The 25,635-nt window shown below is 40.8% G+C and overlaps 1 protein-coding gene and 1 pseudogene across 1 annotated transcript in view; one reads left to right on the top strand and one right to left on the bottom strand.

Annotated features, from left to right (window-relative positions):
- The window catches only part of PLCB4 (phospholipase C beta 4), a 419,470-nt gene that overhangs the window by 53,626 nt on the left and 340,209 nt on the right, over positions 1 to 25,635 (top strand). The window lies entirely within an intron of this gene.
- On the bottom strand, positions 20,495 to 22,070 carry LOC132437636 (ran-specific GTPase-activating protein pseudogene; annotated as a pseudogene).

Here is a 25,635-nt window from a genome sequence, read left to right on the forward strand (position 1 = left end):
TGTATATGTATAACTATATATGTTTGTATATATGCACACATACAGTACTGTTGTATATTCTAGAAATTTACACATCTGGACGTGTTTTGACTGCTCAGTTCCACTCTGTTAGTTTTGTTTCATCTATCCTAAAGCCAGTGTCATGTTGCTAAGAAGAGGGTGAGGCACACAAGGCACCCAGGTCACAGGATTTATGGGGACATTTACCCTTAGGCTCTACCTCACTTGCCTCACTCTATTTCATCCCTCACTATAGTTTCATAGTAACTGGGTATTTGGTAGGTTAAAATCTTGCCTATTCTTGGTCCCTTTACTTATCGAATTAATTTAAAGAAACAGCTTGTCCAGTTCCATGAAAAATCTGAAAGGAATTTTTGACTTGAATCATGTGGAGTATAATGGTTCTGTGGGTGTAAACTTGTACACCAGACTTCCGTATCCTGGCCCCTTGCTCCCGTCTACCCTCCTCTCCCGTTGTTGCCACTGTGCCCCAGCCACACCAGTCTTGGTGCTATTGTTCAGACTTTCATACGTCATTCCACCTCAGGGCCTTTGCACTTGCTGTTCCCCCTGCCGTGGACACTCCCCGGATCTTTGTATGACTATCTCTTCTTCTCATTCATGTTTCCTGCTCAAATGTCACCTCCCCAGAGACCTCCATGGCCACCCTGTCTAAAATATCCCTTTTTGATCACTCTCTTTCCTCTTACTCTGCCCTATTTTCTTCATATATTTTTCATTATCTGAAATTACATAATATTGCTTACTAGTTATTTTTTTGTTTACTATGGATTTCTTCCACTAGAATATCAGGTCCTTGGAAATAGGGCTTTGTCTAAAGTCTTGATTCTCATCATATACCAAAATTTCTAGTAGCATATTCAAAAAGCAAAAGGAAAAAGGTCAATTTAATATTCATAACACTTTTTTAACCCAGTATATCTAAAATATATTTCTGCATGTAATCAGTATAAAAGTTATCAATGAGGTATTTTACATTCTTTTTGTTTTTTTGGGTTAAGACGTAATTTACACATAAGCACATCTCAGATTGGGCTGGCCACATTTCCAATGCTCACTGGCCACATGTGGCCACATGTGGTAGCTGGTGGCTACTATGTGCAATAGTGGAGGGTAGGACAGTGCCTGACACACAGGAAGAAATCAATAAATATTTGCTGAATGGATGAACAAGTGAATGAATGAATGAATTTAACTTTAGTGTGTGTAAGTAATGAAAACCTGAGTCAAATTAAAAGTAAAATCAAGTTTCCATAAAGGGTGATTTATTGTTAAAGGAAAGCACATGTCCCTTACTGAAACACTATTGTGGTACCCAAACAATTTCAGTTGTGTCACCCGCTATGCATCATACTAGGCACTGGAGCCTGAGGTGAATAAGACAAGGTCCTTAAGATGTCTGATGTCTGGTGAGTTGGTAAGAACTTGATTCTATTGACGCTCTTGTAGGTTGTGTGTGTGGATGAAACAGCTAAGTGTATCATGGATTACATTTCCACACTCTAACTTTTATTAATATTTAAAAACTTAGATTCAGACTTTATAGTTGCAGAAGTAATTGTGGATCATCCTGCCACTTTTTATTGAACACATTTCAGGGTACTTAGCATTATGGTAAGGTGCTCAGGGAGTGTGTCTTTGCCCTTGCACTGTTTCAACATGTATTTCTCTAGGCTGGATTCTTAACTCACCTGAACTGTCCTCTAAGCATGATTCTTAAGTATTTCAGCTATATTTTGGGCGCATTGAGATTCTAAATGTGTATCCAGTATGGTCTTTCCTTCGTTTTCAGCTTATAATTGGCGAGTTCCCATAGGAAAAAATCATTATTGGTGCTATAAAAGCACTCCTTATCTGTCACATTTGGGAAATGAAAGTTTTGTAAAGGTCAAAAGAAAGTGTGCCCCCAATTATGATGATGACTTGTACATCACGGAGAGTTTAATAGCTTGGAACCTATCTTAGTCTCCCTGACAGAGTAAAAAGGAGAGAAAAAAAAAAAAAAAACAAACCTAGTCACTCAGTAGCTATTTTACTGTATAGTTTTAAGAAGGAAGAAAAAGAGCTTATTTAAATGCTTTCATCAACATCTATCTCTATACATTCTCTGTGATTTGGAACTATTTAAAGTATATAAGCCCACAAGTTTATTAGTTCACCTTTATTAATTTATCAAGGTTAATGTCTGCATAATGAGTTGAAGATAAAGGTTCTCTAGCATCCATCTGCTAGTGTTTACTCACCGTAGTAAGTTTTATAGCTCTTCTTGTAATGTTTCCAAAGGAGATTTCTTTGCCACGGAACCAATTTTTAAAACGCAAACCATGCTGCTGCGTTAGGCAATGTAAGAATTCTGTTCCTTAATCTTTCAGCACATGACAGCCTGTTAGGGAGATCAGATGATGTACCTCTAAGAAGTCCAGGGTGTTTTTGCAGACACTGTTGAGAGTGGGGTGATGCCAGATGGGCAGACACATGACCTGGCGGCTCCTCTTTCCTTCAACAATGTACTTTGGAAGGCTGTCTGCCACTGGTATCTGTGCTAATTATTCTTGCCCCGGCCACAGAGCTGTGGGCACTGCCCCAAGAAGGACACCCTCCATGCTCTCCTTTTGTGAAGGCTGACGTGCACGATGGATGCGAGCGAGCAGACCTACTGTGTGCAGCCTCTGTTATCGATTGATAATGCAGAACTTAGATTAAAAAGGGAGGCCTTAGGAGGGATTCAAGACCCCCTTTGAACATCTTGTTTCAATCCCATTTCATCTGAACTCCCTCAACACGCTCCTTTTCTAAGCTCTTCCTTTCTCTCAGCATCCACTTGCCATCTGCCTTTCCATCCCTCCTCAAAGCCAGTAATTGCCAGGTGCTCCCCATTCCAGTTCCCAGATCTCTCTCACCTCCATCCTCTTGGCTCCATTTTCAGAATCAGTGTTATTTCTCACCTGCAGAGTGTCGTTTGCTCCCTTACTGGTTCCCTCCATTCTCCTACCCTCCCCCATTCTCCTGCCCTCCCTCATCCCAAGCTCACCTCACTCATCCTTCTCCTGCGGACGGATCCCACAGCTCTCCGCTGTCGTCTTCCGTGGTTTCCCATTGCCTGGGAATAAAGTCCTCACTGAGAGCCAGGCTCCTGCGAGGGGGGATGCCTCCACCCCTCCTCGCCTTGTCTGCCTCCCCCAAACCCCAAGCAGAAGGAGCACCCCCCACACCTGGGCCTCCCACCTGTACAGCCCCTGCCTCTCTCTCTCTCTCTCTCTCTCTTTCTCTCTCTCTCTCCCTGAAAGTTCTCGAAGCTTTTCTCTTTGTGGTGATTCATCCACTCATCATCTGAGACCCTGCCTGTCAGTTTCCAGAAGGCAGCATGGCATCAGCCTACCTTTTTGTCCCCGCTCCCTGCGAAGCATCCATTGAGCGCTTGGCATTCTTTTAACTAGTGAACAAAGCTTCTTCAGCTTCCATACTCCCTGGCTTGGACCTTTTCATCCATTTCCCCTCTTCCTCCGTAAATGCGCTTCGCTGTTTGTTTTTTTGTTTGTTTTTGCTTAGTAACCACCACCCGCAATTATCAGATTCTCTCCCGGCTTCTGGCTTCTCCACAGGGCTCTGGGCTGCTGTCATGTGTCCGTCCACCTGCTCCCTGGTCTTTGGCCTAGTTTCTCATCATTTCCGTGAACGGTTCCTGCTGGTTCTCTTCCCTTTAGCTTTAATCGTGCCAGTCATGATGCCTGTTTCCAAAGCCCGGGCAGCTACTATCTGGTGGAAGTGTAGGAAGTGGCTTGTTTATAATTTCCTAGGACAAGTCGGCTGGTGTTGAACACACTGTTACAGAGTCTGCTGCTAGAATGTTCTGAAATTCTTTCTGGAGAGTTGTTTTGTTTTCCTGTGGAAGGCAAAGATGTCGCCGGTGGAAACAGCACTTTAATGCAGAGTTTTGAATGAAATGTGTCCAAAACAGGCAGCTCTGACCAATGAGGTTAAAGGACATCAGTCTTAGAAAAGTCATGTTTGTAATGATGCTAATTATTTCCGTTTTTTCCAGTTGCTTATATTAAGTTGATCATATTTAAGGTTTATTCCTGACACAGAATTTATGTCTGTTAGGTCTAAAACTTGACAAGAATAGTTACAAAATATTACAGTTTTCAATTTTAATTATTACTGGCAGCATTCCTGTCCACTTTGTTTTCCCCAGGGCTATTAGAAATGTTACTTATTTAAATGTTTCATTTTGGGGCCAGTGTTTGCCCTTGAAGATAAAATTAAACATGAAATGTATTCTTGAATCTCCCAGATTCGCAGACTAACCAGATTAATCTCTAGTGGTAATTTTTCATGTATACTAACAGGAATAGACACAAAGGAACATTATTTTTATTAAAAAATTTTTTCTAATTGTAAAAATGGTGCTTATTGTAGATAAATTCAAAAATTCAAGAAAACATAAAAATGAAGATCACCATTATTCTACCACCCACAAAAAAAATCACTATAACTTAATGTTATATGTCCCATATAACATCTATTCTATTTTTTTATAAAATTAGGATTATATTGGACATACGATTTTTATCCTGTTTGTTTTCTCTTAACATTGCATTGTGATTACTTCCTACATAATTTTGTATTAAACATAGCTGTAACGGTTGTATACTTTTAAATCACGAAGGACTATAACATTTCAGGAATATTCTATTACTGGATAGTTAGGTATTTTTGTTCCAGTGCTTTAAAATCATTTCTATTCCTCTTCAAGATGTAGATACTTACAAATTGGCATATTATAGTGTATTTCTTTAAAAAAAAAACCCATAAGATTAATTAGGTGTGTACTCTTGATTTAAATTGTAGTATTTCAGGAATTAGAAATAGGGAGATTAATTTTGAGTAATGTTATATCATACAGGCATTTAAAAACCAGATGCGTTTAAGGAAAGGCCCAGTTTTGCTTGCTTTAATGTTGGCCCAGGTTTGGAGACTAAAGCATTTACAGACCATTAACTGTAATAGTTTACTCTTGAGACCACTTGTCATAATGAGCTGTCAATTGTTGTGCATCTAAGTGTAGTTAAAGGGACCGTTGGGCTTGCACTTTGAAAGCCAGCGTTTATAAATGTGCAGGAATTGAATTATAAATGTGGTGGTTCAAGCGAGGCTCTACTGCGTCATGCCCGTCTGGATGCACTGTCTGGTCTCTGGAAGATTTTGTGTCCATTTAAAAATAAGAAACAGTGAAAATATTGTGTGCTTGAGCATATGGCTACATGATTTTCATGTTCCTTACGATATATTTTGGGAAAAAAATTTTAATCAAGAGTTATGAATCAGTATTTCTTTATTAGGCATGCAATGAATTAGTTTCAGCTGATAGTTTGGAGAGAGAAAGATGGAAATTGAAAATATTTAAATGTACTTTTTCTTTATAGGTGACTCAATAAAGCTATAGTCTCTAATAATGTATAGTCTGTATTACCTGTTTTATCATTTGTTTCTGAACAATGTTTGCCTTTTCAAAATATGTGCACTTTAAAAGTAGCTACTCTACTTTTAAAAATTAGTATGACATAACTGGATTACATTTCACATTTTTTTCATGGTTAAGATGCCCTTTGCTTTGAGTGTACAAATTCTAAATGATCACACAGTTAAGAAACTCTTGAAAAATCTTTTTTTTTTTTTTTGACATTTCAACTGTTTAATTTTATCCTCTTTTGAAAGGTCAATATTTGGTATGTGAAAAGTTCCCCTTGAAATTTGTTTCTTTCTTTTCCTTTTTTTAACACAAAAGTAGTACCTCCTTGCTAGAATAAAACAATATAGGTGAGTAAAAAGCAAATATTTTATTCAATTCCACTCTCTCTCTTCATTAGAAGTGACCGTCATTAGCAGTTTGGTGAGTTTTCTTCCAGAGTTTTCGTCTAAGTTTTTACCAAGCTAGGTCGGTAGGTAGATGATGATACACAGATGATATGCAGATTTTCCTATGTAAATTACCCAGTTCTTTCAAATAGTATACATAAAGTGATCTAATAGGAGTCTACGATCTATGTTATGTGTTGCTATCATACAGATTAGAATAGAGGTCAGCATACTTTTACTGAAAAAGGCCAGAAGGTATTTTTGACTATGGGCTCCACACTTTTTATTGCAACTCTTTAGTGCTGTAGCACAAAATAGCCACAGACAATACCTAAATGAATGGGTGTGGTGGCTGTGTCCTAACAAAACTGTATTCATGAACACCAAAAGTTGGATTTCATATAATTATCATGTGTCATGAAATATTATCCTTTTGATTTTTTTCAACCATTCAAAAGTGTAGAAACCAAACTTAGCTCATGGGCTCTATAAAAGCAGATGGATGGCAGGCCAGATTGGTCCACGGGCTGTACTTTGCCAAGCTCTGGTCTAGAGTAAAAAAAAAGATAAATTTATTTACAAAATTCAATCATACTTTTTTTTCAGAGTTAAATATCATAGTGAGATTAATAAAGGCAAAGAAAACACTTCTTTTATAGAATACTCACCTGATACTTCACGGATAGTGAATGAAAGGAAATATTTAAGAAGCAAGCAAATGAGAGAAGAACGGCTGAGAGCAGACTTATGTGGGGCCTCAAGTGCTGGAGGGCCAAAGGGGGTTTTGGTGTTATGACCAATTCACAAACTCCCTCAGCACTTCCCCAGGGAGAAGTATCCCCAATCCTGTTTCTGAAGCACAGCATTAGTATAAACTTCTGCTTCACATGGAGACCTATATTTGCATGTATCATCTTTTTATATGAACTTTGTTTTGTAGTGTTAGTTGACAAGTATCATCTTTGTAATTGACAATTTTTTTTACACACTCTGCAGTGGATTCTTAAAAGTTTATTAATTATGAAGTTTTGTATTACTTATAAGAATGTAAAATAGAAACATTGAAGGTTGCCCAGGAAATATGTTACCTTTTAAGCGCCCCCAAATAGATGCTTTATAATGTTAAGGCCATCCAATTGATTTCAAGGATGCTCTCCAAATACCTCTGATGCTCTTGATTTGATCCATTTACCAGGTGTGTCTCTTGATGGCAATTCTGCTTTCACACCAATGAGAACACTGTGATCCAGTTTTGCTACCTTGTGGAGTAATTGCTAGTTTTAACATTGTAAAATAAAACAATAAGACACCTATTGTGGTACCTGTGAAATTGTTATTTTCCACCATAATTGCAAAATACTACCTGTAATTCATAAAACAAAAACTTTTTATCATGAAATAAGGAACAGTTGATTAAGGATTTATACTATCTGATTTTATATGCTTGGTATGTGGTTTAATGAAAGTGTGTGGTAAAAAGTAAAAATAAATTTATTGTGTGTGTGTTTTTTTTTAAACCACTTGTCCCGTATTTCATTTAGTTCATCTGAAGTAGAGAATAAAATAGTGTTTCATTTTTTTCTATTGTCTAATTTGGCAATTTGAGGAATGAAGGATATTCTTACTAGATAACCAAATACAAGTGTCAAAATACATACATGCATGCCATACACACACATACATGCATACAAATGCACACAAGCATATATGAAAAGGGGTTATATCTTTTTTTTTGAAGTTCTTTGTATAAAAGTGAGAAACTATACATCAGTGTAAAGAAGAATATAAAAGTGTGTGTATTTTTACTACCCAGCCATAACCGCTATTAATAATTTTGGGAATACCTTTCAGTATCTTGTGTCTCTCTCTATACACATATGCACATATACTTATATTTATTTCTTTGGTCCTATTTGTTACTTGTCTACCATGTGCCTGACACAGTGTGAGGCATTGTGGGCACAGAGGTGAACAGAACAAGCCCCTCTTTTCCTGAGGTTTACTTTGTTCTAGTTGGGGGAGATAGGCCATAACCAACAGGTTACTGTATATCTGGTGATGGTGCGTGATGTGAAGAACATTAAGAACAGGAAGAGGGACAAAGAAGGTGTAGGGTGTGTGTGTATGTGTAAGGGTTAGAGTAAACATGGTAAGGGTTATACTACCCATGCACTTTTGTAACTTGCATTTTGAAATTAAAAATACAGCATGAGGGGGCTTCCTTGGTGGCGCAGTGGTTGAGAGTCTGCCTGCCGATGCAGGGGACACGGGTTCATGCCCCGGACCGGGAGGATCCCACGTGCCGCGGAGTGGCTGGGCCCGTGAGCCATGGCCGCTGAACCTGCACGTCCGGAGCCTGTGCTCCGCAATGGGAGAGGCCACAACAGTGAGAGGCCCGTGTACCTCAAAAAAAAAAAAAAAAATACAGCATGAACATTTTCTGTGTCAGTAGACATACTTCTAAATAAGCATTATTCTGAATGGCATACTCTACTGATATGAATGAATGAGTTTTATTTAACTAGTTGCCCAATATTATACGACAATTTTTGCTTTTTTAAAAATTTGCTTTTTATGAGCAAGGCTATAAGAGATATTATTTCCTGAAGATAAGCTTCTTTTGCACACTCTTAGGATAAATTCCTAATAGCAGAATTATTGGGTCAAAGAATAATCTTTTGTTAAGACTTCGGTTATGTGCCCAGTATGATTAAAAATATTATACGGCTACTTCGTAATTCAATTTGTTTTCCTTTCCTCTTCACTCTGCCCTCCACATTTTCAAAGTTTCAAATCCAAGCAAAGGATTTAAAGAACTTAAAGGACTTGGTACTGTGATAACATACAACTTTAGTGGTGAATTTTTTGTTTCTGAAATCAGATTCGTATTGTGGGTGGGAAGGCTAGTGCACTTATAATTGCATCATTGCACAAGCTAACAAAGTCCTATTTGTTGCTTACAAAGTTGGTGTGAAACGAAGAGAAAAAAACATTAAGCACAACAAGCCAGGAGCTTTGGAAATGCAAGAGGGTCAGTGCAAGTTTCAACATGTCATTTCATTTGCTTTTTTTTTTAAGGTCTGATGAAAGTCTAAGAATATTGAACTGCATTACAAAAGAAGCATTCAGTCTTGGGAGAAGACCATTTTATATTTTTTCAACTTGCCTTAGGATAGTTTTTTTTATCACAATAAAATAAAATTTATTATTTTAGATGAAAATTTCTAATTTACCATCACCTTCCACTGGTTTTCTTTCAGGTGACCATCTATGTAATACTAATGCTAACAATATTGGCCTATACCTACATAGCATCTACTCTGTGCCAAATACTAGATTATCTCATTTTAAAGCTAGACAGAGAGATTCTTTTTTCTTTCTTTTATATTAATTTTATTGGAGTATAGTTGATTCATAATGTTGTTAGTTTCAGGTGTACAGCATAGTGATTCAGTTATACATATACATATATTCATTCTTTTTCAGATTCTTTTCCCATATAGGTTATTATAGAATATTGAGTAGTTCCCTGTGCTATACAGTAGGTCCTTGTTGGTTATCTGTCTTATATATAGTGGAGTGTGTGTGTTAATCCTGAGCTACTAATTTATCCCTCCCCCGCCTCCACGTTTCCCCTTTGGTGACCGTAAATTTGTTTTAGAAACCTATGAGTCTGTTTCTGTTTTGTAAATAAGTTCATTTATATCATTTTTTATATTAGATTTCACATATGAGTGATGTCTTATGATATTTTTCAGGGGGATTATTTTCCACAAGAGAAAGTGGAAACTTTAACACCAAGGTACTAGAGGGTTAGCAGCTCTAAACCCCGTTGTTTTGGGCTCATTTTGACATTCTCTGTGTATTGTATTTTTAATACAAAATTATGTATTTAGTGACAAGCTTGGAAACAGATTAAGAAGTTTCTCGTACCAGAGTTGCTGCTCAAAGTGGAAAAATGCAGCCAGGGGTGTAAGTCAGTCAGAGCCCTGCTTCATTGTCTTTGGGGATTGAGGCTTCTAGTGAGGTGAGGAGGTTTGAACTTTCATTGATCCTTGGGACTTGTTAATGTTAGGGCACTTACAGGCCAACCCTATTTAGGCAGTTATCGCAAAACCACAGAGAGTGAGTCCTAGACCTGCGATTACAGAGGGAAAATGTGAATCTTTTTGAAGACTGCAGCTACCTACCACCTGCCTCAAATCAACAATAAACCTCTAATGATCTGTATGACAATGCAGTGGATTTGGTGGGAGATACATGCATACTTCAGAACGTCTGCTTGCATCCTCCTTTTTTGAATTTAAAAGATAAATTACTTTAATTGATGTGTCGTCTAGCCAGTTTCTAGCACATAAATAACTTTCAAAGTGGAAGGCAGTTTCAGCCACAGAAAATTGATGGTATTTTCACTGCAAGTGTTTCCCCTTAAAGTCACTGAAAGAGTCCCTTAGCAGATGTTTTCTGTGTTTGGATTGTTTTCCCAGGAAACCCATGAATGATGTTTGCACGTGACGGCGCAGTTGCCTAGGTCAGGAGCAAACTTATCTGATCTCACGTGTTGGAGACTGGACATCTTCTGTGTTGACTTTGCACAATGGCAGCTATTTGGAAAGAAATCGTCTTTTTCTTAGTGGGATAAATTGAAGATGTGGTCATGTCAGCAAGAAATTAACATAAAGCACAAGCAAAGCAAACTAGTTTCTCTGTATTAACATAGAACATTATATTCATTATGCCCGTCAAAATATAGGAGGGCTAATTGAGACTGAAAAAATAAAGTCAACGCTCCTCTAAGGGTTTCCTGGCAAGGCAGCTCATCCCCTCTAAGCCTCTTGCCTTTCCTTCACTGTGGGCCTCTGGGCTGTCACATAACAGAATCTTGTGAAATTACATTAAATTAGAGAACACTCGGGTGGTATTAATAGCATGTCTTGACATTTTTTCATGGCTCAAGGAACAATAACTGATTATCTACTGTAAGCCAGATCTGCTTTGTGCTGGAGCAGTTCTTTCTATCTGTCTGTTAATCTTTCTATCCATCTGTTGACCCATCATTTGATGTATCAACCAATCAACTAAATGATCTGTTGATCTTCTTTCCTTCCTGCCTGCCTGCCCTCCCTCCCTCCCTTCCTGACTTCTCTTCTTCCAAACTAAAATCTAAACAAAGCTAGAAGCAGGCAGTCTCCCGGCAGATGAGCTCCGAATTCTAATCTTACCTTGGGTCCTGACTGACAAGATAACACTTGCTCTCTGTGACCTGAAATTTCCTCACCTATTGAATGAAGGGCTGAGATCAGCGCCTTCCAGTGCAGTTGGCAGTTTCGGGCATTTGTAGCTTCTGGATCTGCCTCTATTTTGGTCCTGGCTTTACCACTTCCTGTCTGTGTGACCGTGGGCAATTTATTTAATCTCACTATGCCTCAGTTTCCTCATCTGTGAAATTAGGATCATAATTTTACTTACCAGCTGTTTGGAAGATCAAATGAGGTGATGTGTTTAAATTGCTTAGAACAGTGTGTGGTGCATATTAAATGCTCAACAAACATTAACCTTGTTACCATTACTACAATTATCTCTCATTTGTGTGCCATAGATGCTTGACCTCCTTTCCTGTCTCCCAGTTTTCTTCTCCTGTCCATCTTCACAAAGCTCATAGTCTAGTATTGAGACAAGTGTAATTACCTGGCAAAAATAGAGGAAGAAGATGACCTGTAATTGGGTATTAGAGGATGAGAAGGGGTTTGCCAGGGAGAGAAGGCAGGGGGCCATCGTGGGCAGAGGGAACTGTGTTAGGAGGTGCGAAAGAACTCAGCAGGCTTGGTGTACAGCACTCAGTTGTGGCTGGTGTGGAGGATGCTTGTGGGGTGATGGAGGGAAATGTCATCCTGCATCAACATACAGAGGGACACACAGTCACACCAGAGACACTGGCTCTTCACCACAGTGATTCGCCTCCGTTGGGGGTGGGGCATCCATGATTCCCCAAGGGGTGGGATGTGAATCTTGGAGAGGCTGTGAGGGACTCATGTATGGATTATGAAACCCTCACCATTTTCCCCCTGGGGATACATGCTTCTCTTTTTCTTCACATTGATGTAATTTAATCTCAGGGCTCACTTATCCACTGGCCAAACTTTGGGGGATAAGGAGCCCCAGTTTTTACGCTACTGATTTAATAGCTAAGCAGCTCAGCATAGCACAGAGAGCCCCACGTTGGGTATTGTGAGGCTTCAGGCCTGGATTTGCTTCTAACCAGTGGTGGAACCTTAAAAGCCACTTTCCTTCTCTAGGTCATGTTTATCTGTGGGATAAGAGAAGTGGTTTGGGGGTTCTTATGCACCCCTTTGGCAGTTCGGTGAAGCCTCTAGGAACCCCTTCTCTAAATAACTTTTTAAATGCATCAAATGAAATACACAGAACTACAAAGGAAACTATTACATTGAAATAAAGATATAAAAATAGTAAATACATCTGTGGCATGATAATGTGTGTACATTATTAACACATTAAGTGGCATAATAGCTACTGTAATTTTGAATTATTGATGAACACAAGTGATATTTTGTAATATCTGAAATAATTCTAATGTGATAAGAAAATATCTGGAATTTATATTGAAAACCAAGTCATAGGTGGTGTTAATACCACTGTGGTTTGTGATTTATATTTATAATTAGAGGAAATGCCATACTTCAGTTAGAGTTGAGTGAAAATAATCATGTAATTATTTTTACCATCTCAATTTATGGAGCCTTGGGTTATATCTGTGGACCTGTTGGGTGGTCCATGGAACTCAGGTTAGTGATTCCTGGACTAGATGACTTCTAGGATATTTCCTTTCCTGATTCTTTGGCTATCAAATGATGTGATAATCTGCATAATAGTCAATTTCCAAATAAGTGAAAAATGTTAAAATTCCCATATAATTTTTAAAGCTCATGTCATTGGTTATGAGAAAAACCAAAGTGCTCAGGGGGCACAGGAGGAACTTTTATCTATGGTATTTTACCGGTGTCTGGTTCAAGAGTGCTAGTAGCCATTGTTCAAGGCCCTTGGTAATAACAACTAAAGAGGTGTCGGTTGCGCAGTTGATCTCATTTACAATAGTTATGTTCCATAAAGTCTCCATGAACGTTGACTTAGTGAATACAGAGCCATTGCTCTTAGTGGACTTGCGGGGATAGGTTCCCATGAGCCTCTGGTCACATTTTGATCAGCTGATCAATATATAACCTTGTTTAAAAAAAATCGTACTTAATATGTATTGTTGATTCATTGACATTGAATTCACAGCCCGCAGCACTAAAACTCATGTCTGAATGAAGCTTGTCTAACACGTATATTTTCTCGGTAAAGCACATCACAGCCTTCTTGAGCTTAGGAGCACTAGACAGCACTTCAGCATGATGCTCAGGGCCTTTTAAAGAGTGAAATCATCAACAAAAAGCACAAAATTTCGAAAACTATGCCACTACATAGACTGTAGAAAGAACACTTGTTTACGGTATGAGAGCTGAATCAAGAAGGTAGAGCAGAGCTTTGTTTGACCTCAGCTGGAATCGTGTGCATCAGTGGCTCAAATCTTTTGCCTCTCTGCACATGTCCACTAAGGACCGCCAAAGTGCTACGAGTAGCTGAATTTGCAATACTGGGGATTGACCATATATGTTATATTTCTCTCTGGACCTGAGATCTAGTTGTGACACTGCCACTCTTTGTGTCTGACCTTGGTTTAGTGGTTTCACTACTCTGGATCTCTGTTTTTTTATTCATAAAAAAGGGATGTTGGGATAGATCAGTAGTAGTAGTAGTAGAATTTTTTTTTTTAATAGTAGAAGTAACTTTATTCACGTGAAAGCCCAAGGTATAAAGCAGTAGTCAGCTCCTTGCCTCCTCCACATCTCTTGCCCGCCACCATTTTTATCAAGAACATGTGGAAAACTATTGGGCTAGACTTCCAAGGCCATTTTTCCATTGGGTTATATTTTATTCATTTGACAAATACTGAGCTTGGCACAATTCTATGTGCTGTTCTTGCACCAAATTCACTAAAAATTGATTAGAGCTATTTGAAAATGGCCTGCAAATACTTTTTATTTGTAATTCTTATTAAATAGGTTTTCTACTAGTTCTGCATCTTCTGACCTCTCTTAATAATGAATGGCCGAAATTAATCTTTCAAATTTGCTATTGTTTCAAACTCATCAGATTCATTTAGGAGCTCTGTTCAGTCTTCACTCACCCTGGTATGGGCATCCTTCCTCTGTGAGATTAGAATCAGAAACGCCCTCCTCATTGGTCATATCTGAAGGTAGGTCATTTGGAAAACAGGACCCCCACCCACAAGGTAAACCCATTCCAGGGGACACCCAGTATTTTCCTGGGCATCCCTGCCACTTTGGGGTTGTGTTTACTGCTCTACTAGAAGGTTGTCATGATGGAGATGCCTTTCCCCTCTGGAGCATGCATTTTTATAATCCCTGTGTGCCAAAATAGTAAAATAATGTAACAGTATGCATTAAAACAATCTTGAAGCGACCTTCTACTAGTTTAAAGCACATTATAATTTTTACATATGGCAATTGATGTGTGATTTTTCTTAGTCTTCAATGAAAACTAAGTTTTGTACCTAGATTGTACCTGGTTCTTCAGAAGAGATTGATTCCTCTAAGAGGAAAATTGGGAAGAGGGGAATTGACAGTAGATTTGGATCAGTTTGTTTTAGTCCAGTGAGTGTATTATAAAAATGAAATCTTCAAATTCACCTGAAGACTAGTACTTAATCTTTAGTGAGGGAATCTTTCATCATTGGTATTTCTGTCCTTTAGGGAAAAAAAAAGTAGGATTTTCCTCTGAAATGCCTTTTTCTTATGAAATGATGAGATTGAATGATTTCTATTTCTGTACTGAGAGCTGGCTTAAGGAAGGCACGAAGGTGTGGTAGCTTCAGTTTTAATTTGGTATGGATCATTTCATGTCTACAATCATTGGTTTTTAATAAATCTGTTGATGTTCAGAAGGTCTGGGCCAAAAAGACGTGGTCTACAAGGAAACCCTGTTCCAACTGTGGAAGACTGCTACCTTGGTGGCCCCAGTGAACTCTGCCTCCCATCACTCAGGCCCTTGTATATTCCCCTCCTCATTGACTTTAGACTTGACCATACAGCTTGCTTTGGTCAAAGGGACATTAGCAAGCATGATGCAAGCAGAGGCTTGGTAAGCACTGGCACATTAGGGCTTGTCCTCTGGGAATGCTCCTTCTTGGAAGCCACCCTTGGTGCTATAGAAAAGCTTAGGCTAGACTCTTAACTGATCGGCCATGTGGAGAGAGAGAGAGACCTTGAAGGATGAGAGCCATCTTGAATGTTCCAGCCCCAGTCAAGCTTCTGACTGAATGCAGCCTATGGAGTGACCTCAGCTACACCACGTGGAATAGAACTGCTCAGCTGAGCCCAGCCAACCCAGTGAATTGTAAGAAATAATCAATTATTGCTGTTTTAAGTCACTAAGTTTTGCAGTGGTTAGTTACATAGCAATAGATAATGGAAATTATACCCTACTTCAAAAAAGTGTGTGCAAAGGGACATTATTCTGCAAAGATACCTTGTCCATTTGGTTTGTAGAAAACTGCATTTCATAATGCTGTGATGCTGTGATGTCTTCAGAAGTACAGTGAGCAAGGGTAGGCATGCATGTGCATGTATATGTGTGTATGTATGTGTGTGTTCGTGTGTGTGTGTGTGCATGTGTGTGTGAGTTAGATATTGTGGGATCCTTTCTTCCACCATTGCAGCTGAGTATTATGCATGCAATATTTTTATTTCCACGAAGGGTATACCTGAGGAAGGTACCTTGAAAAGTAATTGCTCTTTTATTCATTCAGGTTGTGGAAGATACTGAAAAGTATAAAGAAAATAGCCATCACCCAGAATCCCACCACCCAGAGGCTAACTTTGGGAAGCTTTCATATTGTAACAACAGTTAACATAACAAAAAACTTCACTTGATTCTTCTTTGAAAGTCTATTGTATAAAGTAGGTCCACTGAGAGGGTGGACTCTCTGATATCCTTATAAAAGTGGTTATAAATGTGCACCCAAATCTGCAGGTTCACGTGCTGGATTTATAGTTTATATCCCCTCACTCCACTTCATTCTCCATACTGCTGTCAGACTGCTTTTTCTAAATGGCAAATTTCTGACTTTGTTCTGCCTATGCAGTAGGTCCACACTGCCTCTAGGACGGTGGGTCTCCATTAAGGGTGATTTTGCTTCTGGGGAACATCTGGCAATGTCTGGAGACATTAATGACTGTATTGGGGGTGTTAGGTGTTGCTATTATCTAGTGAGTAGAGGCCAGGGATGCTGCTAAACATCCCACAATCACAGGACAGGCCCCCACAATAAGGAATTATCCAGCCCAAAATGTCAGTAGTGTGGTCACTGGCTCTAGGGTAAGGCCAAAATAGTTGTGCCCTTTCTGACTTCACACTGACCTCTGACCTTTTATCGCTTGTGCATTTTCCATATGCAGTACTAAATAGATTTCTGTTTTCATATCTTCTCACCTTGTGACTCTTTCCCGCAGTCTGGAAAACCCTTTCCCCAGAGGTAATTTGTTCTTTGTGTATTTTATTACTATGACTCTGCTCACTTGCATTTTTCTAACTACACTGAGTTGCAGTTACTTTTTGAAATCTGTTTTCCCTTCAAGCTGTGAATTCAAGGTGAGCTAGGACCAAACCACATGTCTAGTAAACATTTGGGTGAATGAATGAATGTTTGAATAAAACCAGTGAAAAAGAGGGTGGAGCTGCACACGTTGAGAACAGTACATGGCTCACCCTCAGCAAGTTTTCTTTGCTAGCGGATGTGGCTCCTTCCTGCAAAGGCACTGTGGTCACCAGTTCCCACTGCACATGATTTCAATGTCACTGCACTTCCCGGGGGATCTTCCTCAGGCTTCTTTGCCCCATAAGCCCCATAACAGGCATCAGTATCTGATTTCAGGTGGCTTGAGGGAGTAGAGAGGTAACCTCAGGCATGTGAGGAGTGGGGAGATGAAGCTTTGTGCCCCAGATGCCCACCTGTAAGAACCAGGGAAGGGAAGGTTTTAGAGAAGTGAAGGATTGATTCAAGCCCCTGTCTTTTGCCTTAAGTTACATCAACATTAACTCAGCATGATGTAAAAGAGTTGTTCTCAAACTTGTATGCCTGTCACTGTCACCTGTACAGCTTCAAAAAATACTGTCGTTGGTTGTCCAGCACCCCAGAGATGTTGATATAATTGGTTTTTGGTATATCCTAGGCTTCATAATTTCTGAAAGTTTTCTAGGTAAATCTATTATCTTTGAGAATCACTGATGTAGACAATTAGGTAGATTATAGCTCTTCATGCTAGTATTTCCAAAGTAATTTAATAATTTTCTTTTTGGTAATTTAATATTTCTTAACAATTTTTGTATAAATAATAAATTAGTATTTATAACTTTGTTTAAATTTATATTGGCTGTAAGATAATTTAATATCTAACTTTTTAGTAATTGACATTGTGTAACTTCATTTTCTTCTTTCCTCTTCCTTCTTGAAACTCCTCCTTTCCTTCTTTACCTTGAAACTCATATGAAATATCATAGAGAAGCAGCTGACCATTCTTCGTGTTGGAGGAAATTGGAAGGAAACCATTTTTTAGATAGCCTGCCCACAAAGATGCAACATTAGAACTTTCCTTTTGGTTTGTATCCTCCCTCTTCTGTTTCCCATACCCACAAACTCTGAATTCTTTGTGCCTAAGAGAAAAACTAGGAAGACCCCTCCATCGTCCTAATAGTTCTTCTAAAAGGCTTACTGTACTCTGAGGTTCTGCACTTTTTTTTTTTTTTTTTTTTTTTTTTTTTTTTGCGGTACGCGGGCCTCTCACTGTTGTGGCCTCTCCCGTTGCGGAGCACAGGCTCCGGATGCGCAGGCTCAGTGGCCATGGCTCACGGGCCCAGCCGCTCCGTGGCATGTGGGATCTTCCCGGACCGGGGCACGAACCCGTGTCCCCTGCATCGGCAGGTGGACTCTCAACCACTGCGCCACCGGGGAAGCCCGGTTCTGCATTTTATTACAGATGGTGCATTTGTTATGAATATGCTGGGTAAGAAAAAAAAGTGAAAGAGCCTTTTTTTTTTTTTTTAAAGTCGGGTTATTTTTTGTTACTGAGTTATTTGAGTTCCTTATATATTTTATTTTTAAAAAGATTATTTATTTTATTTACTTATTTTTGGCTGCATTGGGTCTTTGTTGCTGCACGCAGGCTTTCTCTAGTTGTGGCGAGCAGGGTGCTACTCTTTGTGGTGTGCTTCTCATTGCAGTGGCTTCTCTTGTTGCAGAGCACAGGCTCTAGGCGCACGGGCTTCATTAGTTGTGGCACGTGGGCTCAGTAGTTGTGGCTCACAGGCTCTAGAGTGCAGGCTCAGTAGTTGTGGTGCACGGGCTTAGTTGCTCCATGGCATGTGGGATCTTCCTGGACCAGGGCTCAAACCTGTGTACCTGCATTGGCAGGCGGATTCTTAACCACTGTGCCAGCATGGAAGTCCTGAAAGAGCCTTTGAATGCTGTCTTATCATCTTCCTCCCTCCATGTCCTCCTCTGCTCCCTTCTACCCTGCTTCCAGGCATTTTGTTTGCTTGTCATATGTTTCCAGATATTACTGAGACAAGGTCTTGATCACCTGTCAGAACGGTGTTGCTCATGACCAGTGGTTGGACTGATTTTTGCCATTATCTTAAATATGAGAGCTAGAAACAACATTCATTCCATGGCACTGCATGCCCAGCACTGCACTTTTGTTTTTTCCCTTAATATTCAGTTTATGGAATTTGGGATCCAGTGGCTGCTGCCACTAAGTAGGTAAGCACTGCTCTAGGGTGGCCACTCTGGGCAGAGGCAATAGCTTTAAGAGAAGAATAGAATCATTCTGAGGTGCAGAATTTTAGGTCACTATATTCTGTTTCATTTCAAGAGGGAACGTTAGAGTAGGAAGAGTTTGTTGAGATGGTATAGATAGTGTAACCCTATTATGCCTTTTTTTTTCCATTTAATAAAACTAAAGCCGAGGGCCCTTCTTTAATTCACCATTTGATCACTGCTTATGGAAGGACCCTAGGTCCCCCTTTTGGAGGTGCTACTGGGTGTGGGGAATGAGGAAGTGAAATGATTTGTTCAGTGAGACAAAGTTTTGGCAGAACCACAACTATAAAGCAGGTCTCCATTTCTTGAGGTGCTTACTTTATACAAAATTTCCAGTCTTGATTTTTTATAGATTTTTCCCATGATGGAGTAAGACGATGGTCAATAGATGTTTATACAAGATTTATAAGTTTAAGAATAATTGACTATACGTATGCTGTCAAAGCTAGGAAATTTGACTTAAATTAGTATCTAATGGCCATTTGGTTGATAGGTTCAGTTCTTAATTTCTAAAAGTTATTTTCTTATGTATGTGTAACTGAATAACTTTGCTGTACATCAGAAACTAACACATTGTAAATCAACGATACCTCAATAAAATAAATTTAAAAAATAAAAGTTTTTTTATGGTAATACAAAAGTGCTTTTTGCTTTTTCTGAATTACCTAACTTTAAGAAAACACACCAAAGAGTGGAATTTTGTGTCAGTCCACTGTTGGGCTGTATGATTTATGTCCCTTTTACTGCTGAAAATGTTTAGCAAACTTTAAAGCTGGATGAGAAACTTAAAGGTCCTCTTATCTGAGTTCATTGGACAGATGAGGAAATCAAGGTCTGGGGAGGTTGTTATTTGCTAAGGTTCACAGAGCAAGTTCAAGGCCAAGTCGGAGACTTAGAAGTCACATTGTTTGACTTCAAGTTCAGTACATTTTTCCCTGGGTGCAGAGTAACCACAGGCAGGGCCAGTACCACACATGCACACGTGCCCACACTCTCACATTCTTCATAAGTCTGTTTTCAGAGGCATGGGTTGTGGATTGTCTTCTCCCAAAGCTGGCCTGAGATGAGGGTTGGGGTGCAAATAGCTTACTTGTCAGACGGTCCCAGGAAGCACAAGTAGGGGAGTGGGGATGTGAGATAAGGAAGGAAATGCAGCCAATATAGGGTGTGTGGACCCCAGGTTGATCCCACTGGGGGCAACGGAGTGCTGTCTGCAGAGCACTGTGTTTTGGAGGCGGTGTAGAATAGGCTTCACAGTAGTCTTCTGCAGGGGTGAAGAGCTGGGCTATTTGTTGGAGGTCTTACTTGTAGGCACTTGATGAAAAGCCCACCATCAGAGTCTCGGGTCCTAGAGTAAGGCCTCGTCAGTGTGTGTGGGAGCTGAGTGCCGAGGGGCTGTGGAGGGGTCGCTTCTGCAGGCTCACAGGGAAACGGAAATGGGTGTAAGTGGAGGTTCCTACACACAGTGCGATTCCGACAAACATCCCGTCTTGGCTCTTTTCTGTTCTTACCATCTGCGCGCCTAGTGCTCTAGTAGGGGGTAGGTGGGGCTGAGAAGTAGGTACTGCCTGTGATACCATCAGTGTTGGATAGTCTGTTTGGACCTCCTGATCTGCGCTCCACCTTCTGCATGTGCTCATGTCTGCAGATGGAGCATTAGATGCTGCGTTGATGGGCTTCCTTGCCCTCAGGCGTCTGCACGGATTCAGGAAGTGGGAGGCTAGAGCAGAAGATTGGATGGAGGAGGAACAGGAGGTCAGCCTCTATCCCCCCAGGTTTCTTCTTGACACTGGGCTGATGGTTGTCTCTGTCGTCCTCCCAGAAGCCACAGAGTCTGTCTGGCAACCCCTCCTGTAGCCACAGCACTTTCACTGTGTTCCGGTGGCTCTGTCTTCCTGCCCCTCTGGCCTAGGGCTCTTCAGATTCCCTGGTTGTCTTCCTCAAGCCCTGCCCACACCTGGTAAATAATCCCTTATTAAATGCCCTCAGCTGTCTCCTGTGTGTGTTCCATCTGTCTCCTGCTGGGACCTTGGCTGAGACACCATTTTGAAGAGTTTGCTCTCCAGACAGAATTGGATGAGATGAAACAGCTAGAGACGGTGTGAAGATATAAGATAATGAAGTGTAAATTGTACTTGAGCCCTAAGGACACTCAGCAGGTAGGATGCATTAACAAAAGAAGTGGTGCTTATTAAAGAAGACTTTTTGGAGGGCTGCCTTACGTTTTAATTGGTGAACTTCTTTGTTTGGTCTCCTCTGAGTAGTGACTTGAAAATCAGAAGCTCTGCCTTATTAGGACCATGTATGCAGTTAATTATAATGTATCTATCAGATGGAATAATAGGTAATTCATAGAAACACAAGGGTGAAGTGGATCTACCCATCTGGAAATTTCAGAGATTTCTCTCATGTATTTTTGTTGTTGTTGGAAGTCAGTTCTTTATATAAAGTCCTTTGTGAAAACAAAACAGAATAAAAACAAACCAAAAAGAAGGGGCAGGGCAAATTAAAAAAAAAAAAAAAGAAAAAGGGAAAGGACAGGGACAAAGGACACAACGGGACACGACCCATTGCGCCTCCTTGGTCTCGTCCTCGGGCTCCTTGCCCTCTTTCACCTAAAGAACTTCTTAGCTTCTCAGCTACTTTCTCGGCACTCTCATTTTTGCCAGATCCTTTCTTTTCTCTCTCTTCAGCCTCCCTCCTGCGTTCTTCAAACTTCGTTTTGAATTTCTGCGCATTCTCCGCGTTAATGGCTCCTGCTTGGGGCACTCGTCGGCGAAGTCGGCGTGGGTATTCCAGACCCAGGCGCTGTCGCTGCCCGCGTACGGCTTCAGCTCCATCACCGGCGTGATGCAGTGGTTGGCGCAGATCTTGAGGGCCTTGTCCCTGCGCCTGAGGAGGCGGATGGTCTCCTTCTCCTCGTGCTTCAGCAGCTTGACGTCCCCGGTGCCCCTCTCCTTCCACCCCGGGAGGTCATTCGCCGAAGCGAACCGAAACAGCTTGGCCCGCATTTTAAAAAATTCCTCTTCATCTTTTTCCAGCGTTTTAATTTCTCGCTCGGGAAGAGAAAGTATTAACAAAAACTGGGGGTCATGGTTGGACTCGTCAGCATTCTCGGCGGAGGTGAGGTGGTCCTCGTGGGTGTCCTTGGGGGCCGCCATAGGCGCGGCGGCTACTCGTCGGCTCGGTCGTCGCGGGCTCCGCGGCCTCTCGGCGGCTGCTCGCAGCTCCTTCCTCCGCTTCTGGAGACAGTACCTCCTGCCCGCCCGCCCGCTCTTCCCTGTGCCCTGCGACCCCTCGTGTATTTTAATGTTAGATAAATAAGTCATTTCCTCCTAATTCCTTCTGTTCCTCATCCCTCTAATGGTTTATAATCCACTTTTTGGAAATTTTTTAAAAAAGCTGGTGTGAAAGGCATTTCAAGCAGCTTTGAGTAAGTTACTATAGCAACAGAAAGCACTCACTCTGTATATGTTTACAGAGGGCCTCCTGTGATTCCGGCCCTTTGCTAAGCACCATGGAGTCAGTAATGAAGAGTATTTGATCACTGCTTTCAGGGAAATCACGATGTAGTTGGGAAAATAGACGTTCAAACAAATAATTATGATAAATATTTTAAGTAGTATAGGCGTCTACAAAGTATTATGTGTATCTCAGTGAGGGTGTAGTTAAGCTTGGGAGTGTCTGATAATGCTTCATAGAACCAGTGACATTGAGTTGAGTCTTGAAACATGATAGTGAGATTCCCAAGGAGAGAAGGGGAGATGGTATGGAAGAAGGTATGGAATTTCCTCGTGGGTTGGAGAATCAATGAGGCATATGATGATTTGGCCAAAATGCTGGTAGCCTTTGGAGGAGTGCCTGGACTTGAGACCAAGGGATAGAATAGTAATCTAATCACTTAAAAGAATGTAGACGGCACATATACTCTAAACATATTAGGGATGAAGACAAAACAAAAACAATGTAGTTAAGAATCTTTGGGTGTTAACATATCGCTAGACCTCATGGAGCACATGTTCTAAATACTGAGCAATGCATGTTTCTAATTCATGAGTGTCTCAAAGGAGGGAGATAGAGCCATTGGTGTCTTCTATCAATACGTACCTTTGCTCAGATTTGTGCTCCCTTACACCAAATTTATCATGACAGAATTACCTTGTATCACTTTAGAATTACTAAAATATGGAAATAGGGTGGATTACCCTTTCAATTACTAATGATTATGTTAGCATCCATATTTCACGATCACCCATTTAGTAGAACATATCTGACACCCCTGCCATAAGAGATACTTGAGCCTTATTCTTTCTAATTATTCTTGTCCCTAAACCTTTAGGATTAGTAATCTTGATATCCCAAGGCAGGGAATTGGTGAAGACTGTTTTATCAATTCCATAGTTGTAGACAGTGAACCAGTAACGAGTGCTGGTTACTTCATGGGGCACTGATAAATAAGAATTTCTCTGCAGAGGCATGAACAAAACGGTGACTGTAATACGGGGGTATTATAGCTAAAGCCTTTATGAACAGAAAGCCCTTAAGCTGGTCATGTTAAAGGCCATTTAATGTCAAGAAGTTTAGATTTGTGGATTACAGAGACAGGAACAAAGTCTGATCAAGTGTCATGGAACTAGAGTGGGAAAGCCCAGAATTAAGCTTGAACTCCCCTGTCATGCAGGGGCTGCATCTCTGCTTTATTCTTTCCTGATTTTATTTGCTACCTTGCTCTATTTCTGCTTTAGTTATCTCTTGCTTTAACTACCTCAAAACTTATTGGCTTAAAACAACCACTACCATTTAGTATCCCTCAGGAGTCTGACTGGGCTCAGCTGGGTGGGTCTTCTGCTCCACATGGTGTTGCTGGGGCTTTAGTTATCTGGGGGCTCAAATGAGTCAAATATTCAACCTGACACTCCCACGTGGCAGGCAGTTGATGCTGGCTGTAGTATGGGAGCCCATCTGGGATGCCAATGGAGCACCTGCGTGCTCTTCCATGAGGCCCCTGTCCACGTGGCTTGGGCTTCTCTCAGCCTGGGGGCCGGATGACAAGAGGGAGCATTACATACGTGCAAAAGCAGAAGTTTCCGGAGCCCTGAAGGCCAGGATTCAGAAGTCCTGGGTGACCATTCCCACTGCGTTCTGTTGGTCAAAGCAGTCACAGGGCTAGCTTCCCAGAGAGGGGAAATAGACTTGGGAAGAGTGATGAACAATTTACAAATACTTTTCTTTTTCTTTTGTATGGGACTCAATATGCCCAACATGTCCCTCAGGCCCTACTGCATGGAAGCTTTTTAGTTCAGTGTTCATCACCAACTGGCTATATAGCCTCTGTGTCTGCAGAGCTCCCAGGTTCAAATGCTCCCAAGTTCAGATGCTTCCAAGAGACACTCATATTGGTTGCTGGCTGTCCAGTCATCGATGGGTTGAGAGGGCCAAGTCTTGTGCTACTGAGGATTTTCTTTGAAGGGCTGAAGTGGGATGGGTTATGTCACGGGTACTGCGGTCAGAGTAGGCAATGGCACATGAGAGCATTAGGGGGCTTTGAAGGAATTCTCAGGTCCTGCCCATCCCTCCGAAGCTAGAGAGTTCTTTTCTTTCTATGTTCCCCAAAGCTCTGCTTGACCTGCCTTCTGACTTCTTGAGTCATCCCCTCCCTGCTTTGTTTTGTTTTTTAAGTTACTCCTGTGCCCTCTTCTCCCTCCTGCCCTCTGTCCTTCCATGGCTCTGGACAAGAAGCCTCTCTCCTCTCTCCCCATCTGTCACTTAGCTTCTAACTTACTCTTCAAATCTCAGCTCAAGTGTCACTTCCTCAGAGGAGTGTGGAACCCTTTGGATTAAGTCTCATGCCCTGTTCCATCTCAGTTTCCTTCATCACACTAATCAGAGTTTGTAATTGTGTACCTGTGTGTCTGCTTGATCACCTTCTGCCTCCCACCGGACTTTAGAGACAAAGGCGCGTGTCTGTCCTCAGGGCATCAGTGACTGTGAGTGGCTCAGGTTGGGTGCTGGCAACTACGTGTTTGCATGAGTTAAAAATTGGAGGTAATTGCCTTGAAGAAGGAGTAAGTGGAGAGAATCTTTGTCTTGGTGAGAGAAGTTAAGAGCAGCCTGTTTTGGGGACTACAAGAACAGCATTTCTCAGGGAGTGCCCCCCGCCCCCCACCATGGTGATTTAGGAGTCAGTGAAGTCCTATTGTTAAGGCATGCTAGTGGAGGCTGTGTGGTAGTTTCTGAAATGTAGCAGGAATTCCTGCCTGGAAATTGATTCATAAGTGCCTGGTGAAAAGCCAACTTCTTTTTCTTTTTGCTTCTAGCACCATGTGGCCCCAGTTCTGTACTCAGAGATCTCAGTGATGGCCAAACTTTGTGGGGCCAGAGCTGTGCATTCCATTCCTGCTTACTCTCCCATTAGGCCAGTGTCTTGTTTGTAAGTCAAATTTCGGTTAGATTACAATTTGGGATGTCATATGCTGGGAGCATAATCTCGAGATAACCCCAGCCGTAACTTTTTGTCCAATTCTTCTGTTGCACACTATCTAAAAACAAAGTGAGTCAAAGAATAAAAATGGCAGAAGAGACATAGAAAGATAGAGTAAGAAATAACTCAGATTCTGTTTTATTCAAAGATTCTGTATCCTTTTGAATTCTAGAGGTTTTCAATCCCACACTTTCAGAGACTAAGATGGAAGGTGACATTGTTTCAGTTAATCTATTTCACTGAAATAATTTAATTCAGTAAATATGTATTGAATTTTGTATCTCAGTGGCAGGTGTAAAGAAATACAAGTTGATCC

Source organism: Delphinus delphis, chromosome 15, assembly GCF_949987515.2.
Source record: "Delphinus delphis chromosome 15, mDelDel1.2, whole genome shotgun sequence".
Taxonomy (NCBI): Eukaryota; Metazoa; Chordata; class Mammalia; order Artiodactyla; family Delphinidae; genus Delphinus; species Delphinus delphis.